Here is an 8,599-nt window from a genome sequence, read left to right as displayed (position 1 = left end):
ATATATGATGAATGCATCCACTATGGTATGTATCACAAATGACATATACTATTAAAGATAAAATAAAACCATAGAGTTAAAAAATTCAAATATGGATAAAGGAAGAGGAGAGGCAGAGGATTGTGGAGAGCACTTTTTGGAGGCCAATACACTGTGTCCCAGGCTGACCCGGCTAAGCTGGGTGAGAGAGAGTGAGGGCAGCCTAGGGCTCGCTCTGGCGTGGCCCCGGGAGCTCCTCACTGGCCTGATCTTCCCAGGCACCTGGCTGAAGCCGCTGCCTTCCTGGGAAGCGACACCGGGCTGCCCCTCAGGGCACTGGGTGCTCCCATAGCATCCAGGTGGGCTGGCGAGCTTTGTGCCCTGGTTGCCAAGGCACCAAGGCCCGGAGCCCTGAGCGCCTGGACTGGAGGGCCAGCTCAGAGATGTACACACCATCACCAGCTTCCCTCTGGTCAGCCTGCTCAACCTCCGCTACCTGTCCTGGAACTGGGCCAAGCTGCCCCTCGCGGCTGACGGGCCTGAGGAGGATGGCACCAAGCAGCCCTCGGCCGCTCGGCCTCAGCCTCCCCACATTATTTTCATCCTTACCGATGACCAGGGCTATCACGACGTGGGCTACCATGGCTCAGATATTAAGACCCCCTGTGCTAGAACGGCTGGAGGCAGAGGGTGTAGAGTTGGAGGATTACCACATCCAGCCCATCTGCACACCTTCACGGAGCCAGCTCCTTATCGGCAAATAGCAGATCCATACAGGACTCCAACACTGCATCATCCACCCTCAACAGCCCAACTGTCTGCCCTTGGACTAGGTGACCCTGCCCCAAGCTACAGGAGGCAAGTTACTCCACCCACATAGTGGGCAAGTGGCATGTGGGCTTTTACCAGAAGGAGTGTCTGCCCACGCGCCGGTGCTCTGACACCTTCCTGGGCACTCCTTCACAGGCAACGTGGACTACTACACCTATCACAACTGTGATGGCCCAGGGGTGTGCGGCTTTGACCTGATTGAGGAGGAAAGTGTGGCCTGGGGCTCAGTGGCCAGTACTCCACCATGCTCGACACCCAGCATGCCAGCCACATTCTGGCTAGCCACAGGCCCCAGCAGCCCCTCTTCCTTTATGTGGCCTTCCAGGCCATGCACACACCCCTTCAGATCCTCCCCCCAAGAGTATCTGTACCGCTACCACACCATGGCAATGTGGCCTGGAGGAAGTACGCAGCCATGGCGACCTGCATGGATGAGGCTGTGCGCAACATCACCTGGGCCCTCAAACGCTATGCTTTCTGTACAGTGTCATCATCTTCTCCAGTGACAATGGTGGCCAGACCTTTTCAGGAGGCAGCAACCGGCCCCTCTGAGGACACAAAGGCACTTATTGGGAAGGGGGTGTGTGGGGCTTGGGCTTCATCCACAGCCCTCTGCTCAAGCTAAAGCGACAGACTAGCCATGCACTGGTGCACATCACTGACTGGTACTCGACCCTGGTGGGTCTGGCAGGTGGCACTGTGTCAGCAGCCTTACGTGGTCCGAGCCCTGCTGGCCCACTTGGCTGACTACAACCTTACAGCCATCCCTGTGCACCACCTGGCTGAGAATCCTCGGGCTCATCCTGACTTTGATGGGGGTGCTCGGGGGTCCTGGGTCAGCAAGGAGGAAGAAGAGGAAGATGAACAGGAAAGCAGGGCTCGAAGCTTCTCCCAGGGTAGCCGTGAGTAAAAGTGCAAGATTTGCAAGCTCCGATCCTTTTTCTGTAAACTCAACACCAGGCTGATGTCCCCCAGGATCTGATGGGTGAGGTGGCAGGATCTTGGTCCCTTAGATAGATTTCCCCACTTCAGCCTGGTCCTGCTCTTTCTCAGGTCTCCATCTGTAGGGAAACAGAGAGCATAGAGCCCCTCAGTTGTACAGGGTGAGAACTTCGCTGAGGGCTGGGAGTAAACCCAACTGGATGCCTGGGATCCCCTTCTGCCTCTTTACTGATGCTGAGACCTCAGGTGACCTATGGGAGCTTCCAGCCTCAGTTTCCAAACCTGTAAACAAGCTCTAATGACTTTGTGACTATGGGATGCACACAGTCTCCTGAGGTCATGGTGGAGTCCTGGGCGGCGTTGCTGCCTCACAGCTTGCACTGTGAGGCCTTTCCCTTCATCTTGGTCTCCATTGCTGCTTGGGTGAGAGGCCATCTAGAGTCAGCTTCCCATTGGACATTAGCTGGAGCCTGGCTAGTTGGGTGCTCTTTTAAGGGACCCTGTGAGTGAGGGCGAAGGTGGACAGGCTGGAAGGCTACCCTTCTTGGGTCTCCATGTGACCTAGGCCAGTCCTGGCCAGATCATCAGGGCCCTGGCAGAAAGTTCTTTCTGCCCCTGGCATCCAGAGACATTGCTGGGCCCTCAGATGACTAACGTGAAGGTCAGTAGAAAGGGCTGTGAACACAGCCCCTGAACCCGTCATCTCCTGTGACCTTAGACACGGTCCTTCCGCTCTGGGTCTCACTTTTCTGGCTGTGCCTACCTCAAAGAGCTGCAGAAGACTGGCCCATCTCGTGGTTGTGAAGGAGCCTGTGAACTTGATTAAATGCTTTTACACAGAGGTTAGCAGTTTAAAAAATTAAAATATGGGAGATTCTCCAAAGCATAACAATGAGTGAAAAGAATTGAGAAACACAGTAAGATAAAATCTGTAAATTCAGCTGTATAAATTTTAAGGCACAAAATACCAGTCAGAAAAGAGTTATTTGAGGCAAACTCATAGCAGGTAGTAATAATCAGAGGAGAGCAGATCTTTAGAGGTACACACACTATTCTGTATCTTTTTATATATGTGCATTCACAGTGTGGTAATTTGCCAAGATTTACAGATGATTTAGGCACTTTTCTGTATGTAATCTATATTTCACTGTTATCTAAAATGTAAAACTAAAACACTGTTGAGCACTTACTGTATGCTAAGCAATGAGAAAAAAATGAAAATCATCCCTGGCTTCATAGACTTTAAAGTATGAAGGAGAAGGCATGCATGATACAAATAGACAGCCAAATAAATATACAGTTACAAATCAATGATGTGTGTGACAGATAAATACAGCGTCTGATGAGTGAAGAGGAAATAGAAGTTTTTAAAAAAGCATTCCATGAATTTAATGCAATATCACAGTGCTTCTGAAATGTCATAAACCAGGCAATGGTTGAGCTATAAGTAAATAATAGATTGGAAGCTACTTTATGAGACACATTGTGTTTCAACTCCTTCAGAAAACAAGTCTATGAATTGTTACAGAAGATGAGAGCGCACTAACATGTATACAGGCAGACCATTCCTATTACAACTGGGCAAGATTTCTCAAAATGCTATCTTATACTTACAGCACAAGTATGCATTGAGTCATGTAGGGAATCATGTGAAAAAGCAGAACCTGAAACTGCATCTGGGATGGTGCAAGTCTAAGTTTCTGCATTTATAAACAGATCCTGGGTGCTACCCGTGGTGCTGAACTGTGGACCACACTTGAAGAAAGTAGGGTCTACGTGACATCAAACCCACTAATCATCTTAGCCAACCAATCTTTTTAAAGGAACACATCAGCAGCTCCCTATACCAGAACCACTTCCTTACATTGATTGTTTATTTATTTGCAGTTTAACTTTATTAGCCAAATCCAGTTTTAACTTTGTAGTTCTTAATTTTCATACTTTTGATTCATTTATTTTACATGTCTGATATTAACTTTAGTCAAAAATGACTTGTGTAGAAATCTAATAAACATTTACATTTTTTTTCTTTTTTACATGTATTTGGTTGTTGCACAGCTTCAGCTCTGATTTGTGGTGATCCTCCTGCTTTCAACCTCCCCAGCGCTGGGATTACAGGCATGCACAACTACACCCAGACTCTGGCTGGCTCTGCCTGCCCTGGGCGAGGGGCTGGCATGGCATGTGGAGCAAGGGATCAAACCATACTCCCTGTGCTTACTTAAGCTTGCCTAAGCAGGCACTTTAGTTCACTGAGCTCTCTTGATGGTCCCATTTAAATAATTTTTAAGAAGTGTATTATTTTACTAGACTGCTACATATTGGACTTTACAAATCTGTTTTTTTTTTCTATTTTTACTGAGATATAATAGGTATATAAGTAAAGTGTAAAATTTGATGATACAATGTGGTAGTGCCTCGGCTAATAAACTTATTTTTTTTTTACTTTATTTGGTACAGGGTCTCACTATACAGCTTGGACCATAATTCTGGTTGCAAAACAAATTGATTATGAACTGAATCAAATTTTCTCACAAGATCAACATTGATCCCCGGTCAAGATAGTGAATATTTATCACCCTCAAAAGTATCCTCATGCTTTTTAATAATTTCCTCCTATAGCTATGCAACTACTCATATATGTGAGTGGTATTCTATTATTACAGATTTTTTAAAAGTTTTATATAAATGAAATCATTCAGCGGTACTCTTTTCTTCCCTGGCTTCTTTTAATACAATCATACTCTGATTTGTCCATGCTTTGGCACATATCAAGGATATTTTTATTATGGGATAGTATTATATTGTCTGCATTCATCAAATGTGTTTATTTGTTCATTTCTTATTTTTGTGTGCTATAACAGAATACCATGGACTAAGTATCTTATAAATAACAGAACTTTCCTTTTCATAGTGCTAGATTCAAGAAGTCTACAAGGAGGCTTGCAGTAAGGGTTTTTCCTGAGGTGCACACCATTGATATATCCTCACGCGGAAGTCAATAGAGCAGGGAAGCAAACACACTTGTGACACTTGAAAGGGCATCAAATTCACTCATAAGGACTCCACCCTGATGATCTCACCTAAGCCTACTATGTCAAAGGTCCTGGAAGCTGGGTAGATAGTGCCACAGTCTAAGTGCCTGCCTGGAAAGCACAAGGACCTGGGTTCAATCCTCATTACCACATGCCATGCCTGATCCAGAGCCCTTGGCACATCATGCCAGACCCCAAAACTGGGAGTGGTGGAAAATGCCTGCTGGAGAGGCTGACACAAGAGCTCACTGTGAATCCAAGCTGCATAGTGAGGTCCTGTACCAAATAAATAAACAAAGAGATTTTTTTAAAAAGTTCCTACTTCTGAGTACCATCACAGTAGGGGTAGTATTTCAAAATGTACATCTTGAGGGAACACAACTTTCAGATCTCAATATATCTTAGTACACAATAGACTTCATTCTAAATGTTACCATAAAGAGTTTTATAAATGGCTTGGTGTGGATATATCCTTTTTTAGCTGGTAAATGACTAGGAGAGAAATAACTAGGTCACATTATAAATGTGTGTTTAACCTTTCAAAGGAGTTTCCCCAGGAGCTGCAGTAGTCTACATTCCCAGGAGTAGCTGTTCGAAGTTTTAGTTCCTCCACATCATCATTAATACATTTTTATATATAAAGAGAATAAAACATGGAAAAAAGAAAAAAAAACTAGAAATGATACAGAATTTACTAAACAATACAATGGAAATTTGATAGTGTTGTATTACATAATGCTATTTTGAAATTAGTTGTTTAATTACCAGATATAAACATACAGAATTGGTTAAAATTATAAGAAGTTAAAAGGAAAGAAAATTTAAGTGTTAACTGCTCCTTTCAGCAGACCAACAGAAATCATCAGTACAATTATCCAAGCTATCTTTCATATATTAATAAACATCTTTTTCTCTATTTTTGTCCTTTTCCTCTTCCCTTCCCATTGAACAGATTCTTTCCCTTTCCCAGTGTCTATTATACTGTTCAAATTTTGTTTACTCTTTCAGGTTCTTACATTAGCAAAATAGTACAATGTCTGCACATGTGGGTCTAATTTATATCTCTTATGAGTATGGTCTTTAGTTCCATCCATTTGCCTATAAAAGCCTTGAGTTTATCCTTTTTATAGCTGAGTAATACTACACTGTGTAAAAATACCACATCTTTTTTATTCCTTCCTAGGTAGATGGGAATTTGGGTTGTTTCCAAGATTTCTCTATGATAAATTGCACTGTTATAAAAACAGTTGCACATAAATCACTATGGTATGTTTTTAGTTCATTTGGAAAAATACCTAGGAGGAGAATAGCTAACTTGAAAAGGGATCTCCAATCCTAGATTTTTATGGAATCTCCATACTTGTTTCCATAATGGTTGTACCAGTATGCACTCCCACTAACAGTGGAGAAGGGCTCTTTTTTCCCCAAACCCCCTCCAGTATTAGTTATTATATGACTTTTTTTGTGTGTGGTACTGAGGATTGAACTCAAGACCGTGCACTTGCTAGACAAGTACTTATCCTACTGAGCTATCTCCCCAGCCTTTGTATGACTTCTTGATGATAGCTATCCTTTCCGGGATAAGAAAATCTGAGTGTGATACTTTTTGGTTTCCTTTCTTTCTTTTTTCTTTCTTTCTTTCTTTCTTTCTTTCTTTCTTTCTTTCTTTCTTTCTTTCTTTCTTTTTTTTGTATTTTAGGGAAGGTCCTACAAGGTGTTCAGAGTCTCCCTACTAGATCAGACTTCAGAGTCTCACTACTAGATCAGACTCATAGTGATCTGCCTGTTTTCAGTCTCACAAGGGCTGAGATTACAGGCCTGTGCCACTACACCCAGTCTCAATTGCCTTTTCAGCATGCCCCAGGCACAGGGCTGGCACAGCAGGCCCTGGGATTGAATCCCGGGCACCTGTGCTTGAGTGTGGTTTTAATTTGCATCTCTTTAGTGACCAAAAAATGTTGAACATTTTTCATGTATTTGCCATTTCTATTTCTTCATATGAGAAGTATATATTCATCTCAGGTGACCATTTTTAAGTTGGGTCTTGGAATTATGAAGGCCTGATTTTTTAATTCTTTGTATGTTCTGGATAAAAGTCTTTTGTCTGAGGAGCAGTTGGCCATAATTTTTTCCGTTTTCATGGGTTTTCTTTCTCCCCTGTTGATGATTTCTTTTAACTCACAGGAACTTTTCAGAAAGATATAATCCCAATTGTTGATTCTTTGAATTATTTCCCATGTAGTTTGTTTTCTGTTCACCAACTCTCTACCTGGCACTTTGTCTTTATGATTTCTACCTACTTTCTCCTTCAGATGATTTAGTGTTTCAATTTTAATAATTAAAGCTTTGATCCCTTTTGACTATAGTATAGTGGATGGTGATATACATGGGTCTAATTTCAGCCTTTGGCACAGGAAAGGCAATTTTTCCAGCACAGTTTATTACAGAGGCTATCTTTCTTCCAGTGAATATATTTGGCCCCTTTGTCAAAGATAAGTTGGCTGACAGTGTTTGTAGTCGTGTTCTAATCTGTTCTAGTATTATGCTGATTTTTTAAGAGATAAAATTTTATTTTTTTAGTAATTTTATTGAGAAAGAAGTGGCAATGAGACTCTTTCAAACCAGGTTATAGGACAGTTACAGTAATTAATACAATGTATATTGTTGTCTTTGTAGTACTTGCTCATAATACAAAATGCAGATATGATATCATGTCTAAACACTATTAGTTCAACACTTTGTTCTCATTGAACTGAGGGAAAGTAGCTGTATATCTATGCTAACTATACTGTATATACATATTTTTCACTACAAAATGGTCCTTCATTTATCTCCCCCTTTTTTGTTTACTTTTGTCAGGGATGTATATTCCATTGCCATTCATATATATTTTGATTCATCCAAAAGGCTGACACTGACAAAAGATCTACAGGATGTCAGGGTAAGTCCTGAGGGGATTTGACTGACCTTGTCAGATACAAAAGTTACATTTTTTGTTATATAGATCTTGCTTTGTCTTAGTCTTAATCATCTAGCAGAAATGTGTAAAAATGAGATACAAAAAGTAAAGCCATATTAATATGCTGAGCTGTAAAAGGCTCAAGTCCACAGCTTCTGACATTGCCAGTCATGCAGATAACCCACTACTATTATAGACTACCGGACTACATTGGGTTACTTTGCTGAATTCATACTATGCTGATTTTATCACAGTAGCTTTGTATCATTTCAAGTCAAGGATTGTGATGCCTTCTGCCTTTCCTTTGTTGCCCAGGATTCCTTTTGCTTTTCTAGGTATCTTATAGTTCTAGATGAATTTTAGGAATATTTTCTCTAGATCTGTTAGGTACACTAATGATATTTTAATCAAGATTTCATTGAATCTGTTTAATAATTTTGGAAGTATGGTCATTTTCACAATGTTAGTTCTCCCTATCCAGGAGCAAGGAATATCTTTCCATTTTCTGAAATCCTCTTCAATCTCTTTTTTCAGAGAACTATAATTTTTACTGTACTTTTTTTACTACTTTTGTGAGATTTATTTCTAAGCATTTTTTATGTTATTATGAAGGGTGCCATTTCCCTAATTTCTCTCTTTATGCAATTGGTTTTTCTATTTAGAAATGCTATTCTTTTAATTATAACATTATAGGAAATATATACTATAATATTGTTATAACTTTCATTTTTATTTCCTTTTTCTGACTTTTTATTTATATTTTTTCTCCATAATTGTATTGATAAACAGATAGCAATGAGACAGTTTCAAATCAAATTGGTAGGACAGTTTCAATAATTAACACATTGCATAC

The 8,599-nt window shown here is 41.2% G+C and overlaps 1 pseudogene; it reads left to right on the top strand.

Moving 5' to 3' along the window:
* Positions 1-91: 91 nt before the first annotated feature.
* Positions 92-1,557, top strand: LOC101587174 (annotated as a pseudogene).
* The last annotated feature ends 7,042 nt before the right edge of the window (positions 1,558-8,599 follow it).

This window comes from Octodon degus, unplaced genomic scaffold, assembly GCF_000260255.1.
Source record: "Octodon degus isolate 3935 unplaced genomic scaffold, OctDeg1.0 scaffold00278, whole genome shotgun sequence".
Classification (NCBI taxonomy): domain Eukaryota; kingdom Metazoa; phylum Chordata; class Mammalia; order Rodentia; family Octodontidae; genus Octodon; species Octodon degus.
This window is presented reverse-complemented; position numbering and strand designations above follow the sequence as displayed.